At 40.6% G+C, this 16,413-nt stretch overlaps 1 protein-coding gene across 2 annotated transcripts in view; it reads right to left on the bottom strand.

Moving 5' to 3' along the window:
- CTXN3 (cortexin 3) overlaps positions 1-14,633 on the bottom strand; it is a 35,240-nt gene extending 20,607 nt beyond the window's left edge. Inside the window, exon 1 of one of the 2 annotated variants that reach the window (XM_072120238.1) lies at positions 14,553-14,633. The gene's annotated coding sequence lies outside the window, so the exon portion shown is untranslated. Of the gene's footprint in view, positions 1-357; positions 428-14,552 lie in introns of those variants that run through there. The other variant, XM_072120323.1, reaches the window with a different exon arrangement.
- Between the last annotated feature and the right edge of the window lie 1,780 nt (positions 14,634-16,413).

Below are 16,413 nucleotides of genomic sequence, written 5' to 3'. Positions count from 1 at the left end.
ATTAATCTGGTGCCCCCTGCATTATGCACAGGCAAGCCACACTTAGTGCAGTTAGAACCATTCTTAGTAAATGTGCCCCATTGTGTACAAAAATCAAGTCGGAAAACCACCAAAGTTGTGGCGTCGACACTTCATAAATAAGGCGCAAAATATGGGGGGCAACTGTTGGATACATAAAAAAATGGTACTTCAGTATAAACTGTATAGAAAATCCTTATATTTAAAGTGAACCTGTCACCAAGAATGTCATTTTTAGCTGATGACAGGTTCCAATAGCCTATGCTATGCTGATTTTACAAATGCCTTTGTTAGCATTCTGAATGATTTCAATAGTTTATAAAGTTTAATTTACTTTACCTGGTTACCTGTCGGAGCATGTGGTGAATCCCGGAGGAGGAGCAGCTGCAGCCTGTGTGTACCTGTGTCATTCTCCTCTTCTCCACACCTCCAGCTCCCTCCCCCTCAACACTTCCTGTCATGTGCAATGAGCAGGCAGGGGATGGTGTGGAGGCGAGGAAAAATACATGAGGAGATACAAACAGGCACAGGCTGCATCTGCCCCTCCCTTGGGACTCACCACGTGCTGCTGGCTGGGAGCCAGGTAATGTGAATTAAACTTAGATACAGTAATGAAATCATTCATTATGCTGACAAAGACATTTTTTATATAAGTATAGCAAAGATTATTGGAGCATGTCACCAGCTAAAAATCACATTCCTGGTTCGCTTTAACGGGGCACAAGTATGCAGAAAAGAAAGTCACATTGAGACCAACATGTTGTGAACAGCCGACAGAATAACAAATGGGAGCACCCAATCCATTTTCACGCTGTGACATTTTGCAATGTGATGCATTCAGTATAGATTAGTATATTTGGCAATGCTCAGGCTCAATGTCGTCATAATACCTGAAAACAGCAGTGGTCAAGGGTGAAAAATAAAGATTTCAGAATGTTTTGGCAAGTGATCAAAAATGGAAGAGAGATGTAGGGTGATGCCAGTGGCAGCACAAGTTTCTCAATAAAGTATAATCCGCCATTGTTAATATAGATCTATGACTCAAAAAAGATTTTTATTATGTATCTTTCTAAATATATATACAAAAACCATGATTTTGTGAGTCCAGTACTAGATAAAGGTGCCTTCATCTTAAAGGGAACCTGTCACCAGGAGACCCATTTTTAGCACTCCCTCAGTCCCCACAGAGAATAGTACATACACTGCCAAAGTGTTTTTGAATAAAAAATAGGTTTTACAGAAAAAAAGATATGTTATATTGTACCTTTCATTAGCATCTGCTGTGTGACTAGGCACTCGTCCACCTTTTCAAATATATGAATAACTCCCCTCACTCGGGATTGGCTGTAGAGGAGCAGGGGGCGTTGCTAAGCCAAGTGATGGGTGTTTTTATATATTTGAAAAGGTCTCATGGTGAAGCTGTTTCCCAAAACTGCTCCTTTCCAGCCCCTCCCAGTGGACGAGTGCCTAGTCACACAGCAGATGCTAATGAAAGGTACAATATAACATATCTTTTTTCTGTAAAACCAATTAGTAGTGGGCAAAGCACAGAACCCTCGGGTACACCACTCATAACTGGTGACCATTTCGAGTAGGAATCACTGACCACAACTCTCTGGATACGATCCTTCAGCCAGTTTTCAATCCAATTGCAAATTATTTCTGCCAAACCAATAGCCCTAATTTTATCCATCAGGCGTCTATGAGGTACAGTGTCAAATGCCTTTGCAAAGTCCAAGAAAATAATATCCGCAGCTGCTCATCTGTCCAAGCATCTGCTCACCTCTTCACAGTAGCAGATCAGGTTAGTCTGACAACTTCTATGCTTAGTAAACTCATGCTGGCTGTCACTTATTTTACTATTTGATGTCACATACTCCAGTATATAGTCTTTTACTAACACTTCCAATAATTTCCCCACAATGGAAGTTAATCTTACAGGCCTGTAATTGCCTGGCGAAGTTCTAGAGCCCTTCTTATATATTGTCACCACATTTGCCTTGCGCCAGTCACTTGGCACCGCAACAGACATTACGGAATCCGTGAAGATTTTAGACAGTGGTACAGCAATAACAGAACTGAGTTCTTTGAGAACTCTGGGGTGTAACCCATCTGGTCCAGGAGCCTTGTACATATTGATTTTATTGAGCTTAGATTGGATCATGTCTACATTCAGCCAGTCTAGTATTTTACAGGGTGCATGACCCGCACTGGCATCGCCCACATCAGAACTTCTTGCTCCTATCGTATAAACGGAGCTAAAACACCTATTAAAGGGAACCTACCACCACGATTCTACCTATAAAGGTACATCGGGTGGTAGGTGGATGTAAGGGACATGAGGATAGCTCTTTTTAGAGCTAATCCTCACGTCCCTGCTAACTTTTACTAAACTTTATTCCCCTAATATGTAAATTTACTTATGCGGCTACTGGGTCGTGGAGTGGCCGGGCACGAGGCTACACAGCGCGGCTACTCCACCCCCAGTAGCCACGTTACTCCTCCTACCCTGTGTGTGCGGCGCGCAGCATCCGACAAGCCGGAGTTCTGCGCATGCGCAGTAGCTCCGGCCTCGGAGCTGTGGCTGCTCAGCCGCATGCGCAGAACGCCAGCATGTCGGGCGAGGGCGCGCAGCTACGAGGAGCTGAGCACCGAACACACAGGGTAGGAGGAGTAACGTGGCTACTGGGGCTTGGAGTAGCGGCGCTGTGTAGCCTCGTGCCCGGCTACTCCACACCCCCGTAGCCGCATAAGTAAATTTACATATTAGGGGAATAAAGTTTATTAAAAGTTAGCGGGGACGTGAGGATTAGCTCTAAAAAGAGCTATCCTCACGTCCCTTACATCCACCTACCACCCGATCTACCTTTATAGGTAGAATCGTGGTGGTAGGTGCCCTTTAAGTATTTCCGCCTTCTCTTGGTCTCCAGTCACCGATGTCCCATTTTCAGAATAAAGGGGTCCAACCTGTTCTGACCCATTTTTTTTTTTGCATTAATATACTTAAAAAATTTCTTGGGATTTGTTTTGCTATCTTTAGCTATCTGTCTTTCATTTTGTATTTTGGCTGATTTGATTTCCTTTTTACAGATTTTGGTAAGTTTTTTGTAAGTATTGAAAGCCTCAGGTGACCCGTCAGATTTGTATTTTTTAAATGCCCTCTTCTACTCATTAATTGCTCTTTCAACTGGAGCTGTAAGCCACGTGGGGTGTAATCTAGCCCGTCTATACTTGTTACCTATTGGAATAAATTTAGAAGTATAACAACCAAGGATAGATCTGAATTTCTCCCATTTAACATTAGTATCATCATTTGACAGAATCTGATCCCAGTCTATATCCTGTATTGCGCCCTGAATTTTTGGAAATTAGCCCTCTTAAAATTCTAAGTTTTCGATTTTCCCATCTGTTTCTGCTTTTCAAAGTTTAAGAGGAAAATAATTATATTATGATCGCTGTTCCCAAGGGGTTCCCGGATACTGACATTTTGGACAATCTCCGCATTGTTAGGAATCACAAGGTCCAACAATGCGTCACCTCTTGTGGGATCTTCTTTAACCCCATAGCGCAATAAGACGTACCCTTACGTCTTACTGCGCATGGGGGAGTATGAAGAGGGCTCACGGGCTGAGCCCTCTTCATACTCACCGGGCATTTGCTTCATAATGAAGCAAACGCCCGTCGCTAACACCCGCGATCGGTGCTTGCACCGATCGCGGGTGTTAACCCTTTGATCGCCGCCGGCAAAGCTGCCGGCGGCATCAAAGAGCCGGCGGCGCGTGGGCGCCGCCATCTTGGCTCCGATCGTCACTCCCCGTGACGTCACCGGGGAGCGGCGATCCGTTGCCATGACAGCCTGGGATCACACAAAGATCCGAGGCTGTCATGATCGAGGCTATCTATTACAATGTGCGATCTGCACATTGTAATAGATGGTATGCAAAATCCCCATATACTGCCATACTGTAGTATGGCAGTATATGGTAGGATCAATCAGACAACCTAGGGTTAAAGTACCCTAGGGAGTCTAAAAAATAGTAAAAAAAATAAATAAAAAAAAGTAAAAAAAAAAAAATTATATTAAAAAAACATAAAAATTCAAATCACCCCCCTTTCCCTAGAACTGATATAAATATAAATAAACCGTAAAAATCATAAACACTTTAGGTATCGCCGCGTCCGAAAATGCCCGATCTATCAAAATATAATAACCGTTTTTCACTCCGTTTAACCCCGTAGCGGAAAATAGGGCCCGAAGTCGCAAATGGCATTTTTTTGCCATTTTGAAAAATAGAAAAAATTCTATAAAAAGTGATCAAAAGGTCGCACAGTCCTAAAAATAGAAGCATTGAAAACGTCATCAGAAGTCGCAAAAAATGACACCACTCACAGCTCCATACACCAAAGTATGAAAAAGTTATTAGCGCAAGAACACGGCAAAATGAAGAATTTTTTTTCTGTACAGGAGGTTTTAATTTTTGTAAATGTATGAAAACATTATAAAACCTATACAAATTTGGTATCCCCGTGATCGTATTTACCCAATGAATGAAATAGACCTGTCATTTGGGGCGCACAGTGAAAGCTGTAAAAACCAAGCCCACAAGAAATGGCGCAAATGTGTTTTTTCATCATTTTCACTGCATTTAGAATATTTTTCCCGCTTCCCAGTACACGGCATGGAATATTTAATACCATCACTACGAAGTGCAATTTGTTACGCAGAAAATAAGCCATCACATAGCTCTGTACACGGAAAAATAAAAAAGTTATAGATTTTTGAAGGTGGGGAGTGAAAAATAAAAGCGCAAAAACGAAAAAGGGCCTGGTCCTTAAGGGGTTAAGCTGCACCATAAAATTATCCTGCAGAAAGTTGATAAAATGTCTCCCCTTCACAGATGAAGAAGAGCCCTGACCCCAGTGAATATTTGGAAAGTTAAAGTCTCCCATTATCACAACGGTCCCCCCCTGTGCAGCCCGCTCCATCTGTTTATATAGGTGACCCTCTATTTCCTCAGATATGTTAGGGGCTCTATAAATTACACCAAAAATAATTTTCTCAAAGCTCTCTTGGCTTTGAATTTCAACCCACAAAGTTTCAGCCTCCTCATACTCTTCTGAGACCACTGACTCATTCACAATCGCTTTTAAGTCTCTTCTGACATACAGACATACACCACCTCCCCTCCTATTTGCCCTGTATTTCCGAAAGAGTGTAAAACCCTGAATATTAACACGCCAAGCATGCGATGCATCGAGTCATGTCTCTGCTACACCAACATCTAACTGTTCCTCTAATACCAGAGCCTCAAGCTCACCCATTTTGCCTGTGATACTTCTGGCATTTGTGAACATACACTTTAATTTTCCAGTTATTTATCTGATTTAAAGTAATGTTACTGGCACATATATCCTCACCACCGTTCTGCAACTTGTGGATCTCCTTATCCACTGCCTTAAGCCCCTATACACCGCCCACCTCACCTCCCACCAACATAACCTGCCCCCTCTCTGACCTGTCTACCCGTTTAGTGTCTTCCTTTTCCTCCACCCCCATCCTAGTTTAAATACTCCGCCACCCCTGCTAGGATCTTCTCCCCCAGCACAGCAGCTCCCCTTCGATTTAGGTGCAAGTTATCTGCGGAAAACAGCTTGTACCCCAATGAAAAGTCAGCCCAGTGCTCTAGGAACCCAAATCCCTCTGCTCTACACCAAGATCTGAGCCATGCATTTAACTCCCTGAGCTCCCGCTGTCTGCTCTGTCCGGAGAATACAACCTTGGAGGCCCTTTCCTTAAGCTTTGAACCTAGTTCTTTAAAATTATTCTTCAGGCTCCTCCACCTATCATCTATTCTGTCATTGGTACCAACATGGACCACGACAGCTGGGTCATCCCAAGCCCCTCCCAGTAATTTATCCACCCTTTCCACCACATGCCGAACCCTGGCATCAGGGAGACAGCAAACCATTCGGTTGAGGCGGTCTTGGTGACAAATTATTCTTACTATGGCAAAAGAGCAGGGCAGTCTGTTACATCATCAGTGGGGCAGAACATAAGAGGGAGGAGGAGTTACCGAGAATTAAAGGGTCATGGGACTTGTAGTTTCCAGTGGCGGCCATCTTGGTGATAACTCCACCTACTTTGGAGAGGCCATACCATTTTGTGAATCATAGAATCAAACTATTTAAGCTCCATTATGTGACTAATGACATTGAGTTTTGTTATATTCATTTATTTATAGCATTTTGGGTTTTTGTATCAGACGTTCATATTCCCGGAATACCCCTTTAATAATAATTCTTTTAACGCAAACCTGTCATCAGAAATGTCAGTTTTAGTTGTTGAAGGGTTGCATAAGCCTGTGATTTTAAAAATGCCTTGTCTGAATTCTGAATAATTTTTATGTTACACGTTTCTCTATAAATTCTACTGAAGCTGCTCAATCTTTTATCAATACCATTGTATGAGATGTGACCAGCTAAACATTGATTTTAATCTCCCAGGTTAGATTAAGGCAGAAAGAAGACGTAAAGTGGCAGCACAGAAGAAAAATGATGAATTGCCCGGCATTTGACACATATACATTTTGATTTGACTTCTGGACACAAATGACTGTAAGTATTTGATAAATGGGTGAGACTGGACATTGTATTTATGGATTTTACAATTTATGATCCAAACTCTGCTACAAAAAAGTAACACATCTGAATAGTGTACAACGGTGTTATAATGCGAGTAGTAAATTGGTAATTTGTAATCTAATACAGTATCAATGGCAAATTAACAAATGTGGCCTCATTTGGGTTTGCATAAAAGTGCATTTTCCACCATGCCCTGCATTCCCCCAGACAATGACTAGCGCCGAAAAGCGCCTTGGGGAGTTCTCCTGTCCGTGGTGCACTCAAGGCACATAAGATACCAGGGGTAAGCGATGTGTTTATAAATTATGATAGGAAATGTCTGCAGTAAGGAAAGATGTGATGACTTGTTTTTCTATGCACTTGCTATTTTCATATACTTTGAGATACGGTGATAGCAACTTGACTATTATTTCAATTAAGATTAGATTATTTTATTTACTGTTTTTTGTAAATTGGCTTACTTTCTAAATAGCTGCATGTCTAGTATCTGTCTTGATCAATATTTCCGTGCCCGGGGCCCAACCACTTTACCCTTAAAGGGGCCCCCACCAAACGCATGACCGCCCGAATCACCCAAAGTATATTTGGGTCTGGCTCCACGGCCAGTACCCCATAGACTTCAATCTATGGCAGGGAACAATAAATTAAAGTAGTCACTTTTACCAAACTATGTTATGAATATGTACAGCATTATTTCATCGCCCTTTTTCAGGTTCAGCTACAGATGCAGAGGTTGCATATACTTTTGCAATACTGAAAAGTGAAAGTGTCAAAGACACTTCAAACCCCCATATCTCCTGAACAATCGGCAATAGAAAGCTGGACATAAACACTTTTTAGTGCAAATTTAAAGGGAACCTGTCACTAGGAGACCCCTTTTTAGCAACACACCTCCCCTCCCCGTCCCCATAGAGCATTGCACATACACTGCTAAACATTTTTTGTATGAAAAATTGGTTTTACAGAAAAAATATATCTTATATATATTTCTTTGAATTACATGTGCTGTGTTACACAGTACGAGACATGCTGACCGTGCAGGCGCAAGAATTCCTGGCGTTCAGCGAGAATTCAGGACAGTGGGCGGGATTTGGGTAGGTTACGTGTGCAGGGGGCGAGCCAGGGGACGAAAGAATAAAGGAGAATGGCGGGTGAGGGCCGGTAATATATTTGAAAATTTCACACATGGAGAAGCGGTTTCCTAAGGGTCGGGGTAAACTACTCCTCTTCAGCTCCGCCCATGGGGTGACTAGACTAGTCACACGGCACATGTAATTCAAAGGTAAAATATGAGATATCTTTTGTTCTGTAAAACCGATTTTTCATTAAATGTTTAACAGTGTATGTACAATGCGCTATGGGGACGGAAGACAGGGGGGGGGGGTTCCAAAAAGGGGTCTCCTGGTGAAAAATTTCCCTAAAGGGTGTACTGGCTCTGTTAAGCATTCATACACAATGCTTTCTAGATGCCAGGGTTCAGAAGATATAGCCATTCAACATAAATAAACGTCCTTTCTGTGATCTGTCACAGTAAAAACTGACATATATTTAAGTGGAGCAGTCCTGAAGAGGTTCATTTTTGGAGAGATCTGATGAAACTAAAATTGAACTGTTTGGCCATAACGACCAACATTACATTTGGAGGAAAAAGGAAGATGCTTGCAAGCCTGAGAACAGCATCCCAACAGTGAAACACCAAAGGGACTGTGCACTTCACAAAATAGATGGCATTATAAAGGAAAGAACATAATGTGGCAATACTGAAGCAACATCTCAAGACATTAATCAAGAAGTTACAGCTTGGGAGTAAATGGGTCATCCAAGTGGACAATGACCCAAAGCATACTGGCAAACTTTTTGCAAGGTGGCTAAATGATACCAAAGTCAATGGGGGAGATTCATTATGGCTTCTTCCCGCTAGATTCTGAGTTTCTCTGATCCACATACCACTATGGTAAAGTCGTGTTGGAGACAAGGGGGAGCAATTGGGCGGGGGGCGTGAACGCCCAGTCCGTCACATTTACTATAGTCTCTGCCAGAAAACCGGTAAAGACTAGAGCACCCAACTCTGATTTGGTCTAAAGATCAAAATTGGGGGAGTTTACGTCCCATATTCACTTAGAGGCTGAGTGCCAATGTATATGGGCGCCGGACAACCGGCGGAGGGAGTTTGAAGACTCACATTATAAATGTGAGCCTTAATGAATCTCCCCAATGTTTTGGAGTGGTCATCAATCATCAAAATCATCAAAAATTCATGGGCAGAGCTCAAAAGGCAGGTGTGAGCAAGGCGGGTACAAACTCAGTTACACTAGTTCTGTCAGGATAAATGGACCCAAATTGCTACGGACTATTGTGAGACACCTGTGGAAGGAGATCCAAAACGTTTTAAGGGCAATGGTACCAAATACTATATAAACTTTGCAGTAATAAAATGCCTTTCTCTTTCTCATTATTCTGGCATTTAGCATATAATTATATACAGTATTATATAAATTATTTTGATAATCCTAATTGATCTAAAGCAGAAAAGTTTTGTTCTGATCCTGATAGGGGCCTATTGATGTAATGATTCATTATGGAGCGGATATATATTACATTATGGTTACAAACATAGTATATGCATCACACCCCCATATTAAATTAACATACTGGATATACATTGCTGCTTTATTGAATTAGTGTAAAATAAAGCTCCTCATGACATTTTTAATGTATGATTTTTCCTAATGAGTGCAATATTTGTGAAAATGTACACTGGAGCTCTTTGTAAATATTCATTGTAGGGTAGTTGGGCTGCTCTACATAATATAATTCATAGTGGGGGAAATATGGATTATGATTTTTTAAAGGAGGCACTATGTATATATTATAATATACTTGGGGCATTGCTACATAATTATGGGGGCTTGATTCATACTATTAATTATAATAACCACAATTTATTACGAGACATTATACATTTTATGATTCATTGTGTAGTGGTCAATATGCATATTAAAATTCATGGGGGTCACTATACATATACTTAATTATTGGGGCTGTATATAGCATTTATATCTTGATTTTTGGATCCTAGGAAACCTAACATGTTTATGATTATGTTTGTTTATTTATTCATATTTCGTTTCTAGGGAAAGAGGGGTGATTTGATTTTTTTTAATGCTTTTAATTTTTTTTTCGTTTTGTTAATGTTTATTCTGGACCATTTTATCAGGGTCTTATTTGGATTGTTTTATGACAGGCCATGCGAAGAGTAGCGGGGAGCGATGATGCCAACCAATTTGATAGCATGCAGTCGCCACCAGCATTTAAATGGTTAAGAGCCTTGAACGGTGCAGGCACAGATCGTAGGTGTAAGTGGTGGGTGTCTGATGTATAATATAGCAGTGATCTGCTGTGTAATGGGTATATGGAGAGGGCTCATCCTGCATCCTTAACATGATACACAGTGCTAGTATGGCGCGCAATGTTAAAGGGTTAACTGATATTTATCATAGTAGCGACATTTATAATAATATTGCTGGGTTTTAATGGAAGGAATCTGTCTGTATCAGATCTTTTACTACTTATTACAGATTTCCATTACTTAAGGGATATTATCTGGTATACTGTATACAGACAGTGCATTAACTCTGCATCTAATGGGCCTCTGTCGTACAATTGAAATCCCTTAACGGCTCCATGCACTTTTGTCTCTGAAGCTTCTGTATCATGCAAAGCACATCGCTATTTGGCTTTCACTTCACCAATGCACTTTGTGGGTAACTGTGCATCTTTCATTGAATTCCCTGGACTTCTGAGTGAACCGGCACAGTTTAAATTTGGATTCCAGTTTTCAATGCTTTAAATAATTGAACACTTTATTCAATTATAAAAGTGGATTTGAGAAATGATACTTTTAATGCTGCAGCTTGTGGTGGAAGTATGTCAGCCGCCTGAATTTAATTTGGTTTTGTTACATTGAGTATGGAACACAGCTGGGTTTCAGCGGATCTGGTAGCTTTCACTCTGCTTCCTGCAAGACTTTCCTTTCTTCTATTATTCTTATGTTCTCTATTGAAAAAAAATCCAGCAATCATATTTGGATTTGTGCACAAGGCTTTAAAAATGTTCAATACACAGAACTTCCCTGGTCCTGAGAAAATGTATTTTTTATGCTATTAATGATATTGCTTCTTTGAATAAAATTGAAGAATTTCTACCTGTATTCATATAAGTGATACTGAAACATTCTGCTTCATAATGTATATATATATATATACGTATATACAAATTGGAAAAAGCGAGCAGCACTCCAAAGGTAGAATTCAAAAGTTGGTGATCTTTATTGAGGCAACACGTTTCGGTGTTGGACACCTTTTTCAAACCTTAAAGGGAACCCGTCACCACTATTTTCACAAATACAGGTAGTGGCAGGTTCCTATAGAGCTCCAGTAACTATCTGACCTCCTGCTTTTAGCTAAAAATTGTTCCCCTCAGATCCCCATAAAATCAGAGTTATAATCTTGCCTGGTATCTATGCAGCTTTGGAGCGAGTCCACGGGAGCGTGGCCTAATGTCATGTGACCAGGGTGACATCATCAAAGGTCCTTGAGCTACTTAATATGAGAACTTTACCCCATGTACATATCTGACCACATAAAACAATCACAGCAGCCTCAATGGACTTCTACTCCTCTCCATGCAGCCTGCTGTGATTTCATGTGATAAAATATGCTGTGATTTCATGACATATATGCTTAGTGTACAGTTCCTAATGCTACAAAAGCTATAGGACCTGTGATGATGTCACCCTGGTCACATGATATTGCAGCAGCATACAGAGATAGGGATGGAGAGAAGCTGCTGGATTCAGCCTGAGGAGGCCACACCCAGCTGGACTCCATGTAGCCATGCTTAGTTAAGAGATAAAACTATAAAGTTCAATATATGGGAATCTCAGGGGAATATTTTTTAGCTACAAGCAGGGTGTCAGATAGTTACTAGAGCTCTATAGGAACCTGTCACTACCTGTATTTGTGAAAATAGTGGTGACGGGTTCCCTTTAAGGAGGATTTACCCTCCTTTAATTATTTATATGCTGCATATGGTACTTCAGAAACACTGCTCACTACAGGAGAATGAAAATTCAGAACCTAGTTGTTTTGTATAAATTTTTAGTACAAATAACTATTCTGCAAAACTGATCATTCATTCGCTGAATGTAATGTTTCATTTTAACTAGTTTGTGTTTTTTATTTTAGTATAGACTACAGGTATATAAAAATATAAAATCTTAAAAGCAAAAATATTAAAACATATTGAACCTCTGCCTGGTTGAAAATGAGAATAAATGAATTACATATAAATTGTCAGTTCTACAATTGGGTGTGAGCTTGAATATAAATCTGCAATTAAGGCTACATAGCAGTCATACCACAATGTGAATATTCAGTGGGGGTTCCGGAAATGTTAATCCTGGTAGTACATTGTGTCATTACAGTCCCGAGGCAAAAATCTCGTATACATATTTACACGCAAATAGTGACCCTATAGATACGTTTAGGTGCATAGAAACCCAAGTAGCACCTTCATAGAAGAACAATATGGGGCACATTTACTAAGAATGGGGGAAACTGCACTAAAAGTGCTCTGCCTGTGTATAATGCTCGTGCACCAAGAACGTGTGCAAGAAGTCGGAACAAAGAAAGCTGATGCTAAGGAATATCAATCTTTATTGACTAATCAAAAAAGGACTATTAAAAACATTTAAAAACCCAAAGAAAGAAATCATTTGGGTGCAAAACGCAAACTCCCCTTGGGCGGTCATGAATATAATCAAAACCCAATTCTGTAAATACAGATGAAAATAAGGGAATAATCAAAATTACAATATTTCAATGAATCACACATGGACTGCGAAATGAAATGCTATTAATTCAATAGCACATAGTATTGCTCAGTCGATAATAATATTAGTGAAAAGACATGTGTAAAAGAACAGATCGGTTACATTACCAAGAAAGTGATCCAATACAGGGGAGTGAAGATGCCCAAGAACGTGCGCCAAAAAATCATGAATCTGGAGCTTCAATGCACTGGCCTGACAGAGTTCACCAAATTGTTTGTGGTGCACCTTTAACATAGAGCGTGCAACAGACTTTGCATATTAAATGTGGCACACGGTCCGACAGAGCATTGGTGTGCGCTCTAATTTGTGTCGCATGATGACTAGTGCAGCTGCTCCACAAAACAGTTGCGCGCGACACAATAGTGGCGCGGACACTTCTTAAATACCTGTGCAAGCAGTTTACACTAGAAACAACGTGCAAAGTCAGACAGAAAACTGGCGCAAAGCCCTTAGTAAATGTGCCCCTATTTGTTTTAATGCGCTGCCCCGTAAATTTAAACACTGAGCATCAGAATGTGAAAGGGACGGCATTATGACTGACCACTAACACTAAATATTTTATAGTCCCGTAAAACATTCTACAGCATCATTTTAACATTTAAGGATAGCAGCAGGAAATGGGGACTTATATAAGCAAGTAATCTTCAAATTTTTAATGATAGAGGGCCACTCTTTTTTGCAGTATATCTAAACTTTAAAACGATTTTTTCCAGGTAAGACGATTTTTCCATTGGGGCACATTTACTTACCCAGTCAGCGGAGATCACCCAAAGTGCATTGTCCGATGATAATGCATGTGTCGCTTCCCCGCACAGGACCAACAGAGTACACCTTCTTCTTCTTCTTGGTACATGTAAGTGCTAGGGCTTGCGACACAATTTTAATCTTAAATCCAGTGCTCAGTCCGAATCAGTCAGATCATCCGACTGCAAGCCAGAATCCCAGCGCAGACAACTGTTACAACTGTCAAAGCTGCGCAAACCCCAAAAACGGCAAACAGTCTGACAAAAGTGCAATTATTTCAAAGCCCTGATAAATGTCCCCCATTGAGACTGAATGTGGTGTGAATTTTCATTCATTATAAGACAAAAGTTAGTGATTATTATTTTTTATATAAAATTTTATTAGATTATAGATTATACTCAGGATTGCAATATAATCCTATCCTTTTCACTGTTAGGAAACTGAAGTGTGACAATTGTTCACGTAATTTGTTTCTGTGAAATATATTTAAATGATAGTGTATTTCTGGTATGGAGTAAAAAAAGTAAGGAATACAAAAAATAAGGGGGCACATTTACTTACCCGTCCCGTTGACACCACCGATCCGGAATGTCCGACAAGGATTCGGGTCTGCCGCTATTCACTAAGATTGTGCGCCCTATTTCCTGCATGTGTCGCTTCCCCGCTGAGATCCGCCGGAGTTCACCTTCTTCTTCCCGGTGCATGTGGGTGCTGATCTTGCAACACAATTTGGTTTTTAAATTCCGTGGTTTGTCCGAATCAGTTGAGTTGTCCGACGTCCACGCCCCCCGATTTGTGTCGCATGCAAGCTGGCGTCGGTGTGCCACAATCCGTTCGTGTGCACCAAAATCCCGGGGCAATTCAGGGCAAATCGGAAAAAAATTGCTAAATCCGATGGAAAAGCGTCCGTCCGATGGACCCTTAGTAAATGTGCCCCAATGTCTTTTTTTTAAAGAAAATCTCTCCCATAAACCTTTTTGAGAATAATAAGCCCTTTATACTAAGTGAATATTCATCAACAGATTTTGCTTCTTCACCAGTTCTTCTATATGCTATCCATACTGACCACCTCAAAAGGGACCAGCGCTCTCATTGAACACTTCTCATACTACATCTACAGTGATATAATAAACTACCTGACAATGGAAGGAGCTGAAACTTTAGCACAAAACAACCAGCCTTTACTATTCTTATCAATAGACATATCATACACAGAATTAATGTTAATGTGAAAATCATCGTTCCATGATCTTACCATCGAGCAGAGGAAGCAGCTTGTCTTCATGTGTATCACCAGTTCCTTGGACATTAAGTCAATAAACCTGCTGTGAATAGTAGTGAGACTAGATAGGAATGAAGGGGGAAGGGGGGCTCTGTGCATTTACCCTTAGCATTTTTGTGCCACTCACTTATTGAAGCCTTCTGCCAACTGGAGACCACATTGCACTTAACCCCTTCTATTCAAGACAGCTGTCCTCATTAATATGAGTTTGCTTAGGTCACAAGAAGGGAGAGTTGTTTAGTAATACCTTGACTAATATATTATATTCCAATAAATGTGCTTGTTAGCGGTAGAGGATCCATCAGAAACCTGACTAAAGTGCTATTGTATACTAATTGCTATTTACCATCAATACAATTGTAGGCAAATGTAGGAAGACAAGTATAGATTTTATGTCATGTACAACTTTTAATATTAATAATGTACACACTGCGCTAGTACATTAGGTGGAGTTTATAAAATAAAACATGCAGGTGGATGCTGTTAGCGCAGCTCAGCAGATCTTCATTGATATTATTATTCTTTTCATAATTCGTAACATTATTATTATGTTAATAATTGTACAATAATTGTAATAATAGAATTACCATTAGATCTTCTAAGATGGCACTAAGAGCCATCTCTGTGGGCACCAAGGCTGTGACCCCAGCACAGAATTAGTGAGATTGGAGGAGTGACTATTTAAAAATAATAAAAGTGTACTTACCTTGTGCCACTGATGTCAGTCTGATCTGTGCACTGGTTTGTTTACAGTGGCGGACAGGGAGCTATCCTATCCCACAACATCTCCCAGCTCCCAGCAATGCTGAGAGATATGGATGAATGGGTGTGGTTGGCCACCTTGCCGGCCGGAAGCTCCCTGTGTGCGGCTTCCGTGCCTCTGTAAACAAACAATGGAATGGATCAGACGGACCTCGGAACGGGACATCAGCGGCACCGGAGGAGGTAAGTACTCATTTATTATTTTTAAATAGCCCGTCCCAGCACTGCCCTAAGTAATCTCTTAAACATGGATAACCCCTTTAAATATAACCTGACATGCAAATTAACCCACCCAAAATAAACACTACATTAAAATATATGATTTAAAAAGCATTGACTTATGCCTAAATGGTTCCTTTCCATGATTGCAATGTAAAAAAAACTGTTTGTAAACTTATATGCAGCTCACGTAATGATAGTCCAATGATAGTACTAGGGTCTTGCATATGCAGTGATCACTGCACTACCCTGCCTCCATGTTCCTGATTGACAGGTTTCACTGCTACAAACATGCTGCCATTATGGAACTAGTACTTAATGACCATCTGCCAACATTCCACTACAGACATATACAGCTCCCTTTACTTTTACTATCAGGGGTAGTAGGAAGTTGAACACAATCCCCTGCTGCAACATTGAGAGAGATGGAGATAGAGAGCCAGCTCTGGTAAATCATAAACCACTCCCTCAGAAAGGTGGGTGATGAGAGAGACCTGACTGTGAAGAGATATAAACCTCATAGGGCCCTCAGGGATTGTCTTAAGAAAGTCACATGTCTCTCTCATTCATAGGGGGGGCCAGCTTCAGTGAGGAGGTGGGGTATACAGACTGTACACTGCAGCTTCCTGCCTTGATGACTGGAATGGCGGACATCATTAATTATTTTCTTTTTTAGAAGAATGGTGGCTCAGTGGATAGAGGCATCTGTAAAATGAGGATAAAGAAATCTAGATGGTAATGTGCGTGGTTTGTGGGGGGTTCTTTTTAATGGAAAGCATATGTAGTTTGAGCTGATTTCACACATGCAGTAGTCAAAGCTGGAAGAAAAACTTATTACAGCAAAATTCTGCAT

The sequence above is a fragment of the Engystomops pustulosus genome, chromosome 1, assembly GCF_040894005.1.
Source record: "Engystomops pustulosus chromosome 1, aEngPut4.maternal, whole genome shotgun sequence".
In the NCBI taxonomy this organism is placed as follows: Eukaryota; Metazoa; Chordata; class Amphibia; order Anura; family Leptodactylidae; genus Engystomops; species Engystomops pustulosus.
Note: the sequence above shows the minus strand (reverse complement) of the source record. Positions and strands in the feature narration are given on the sequence as shown.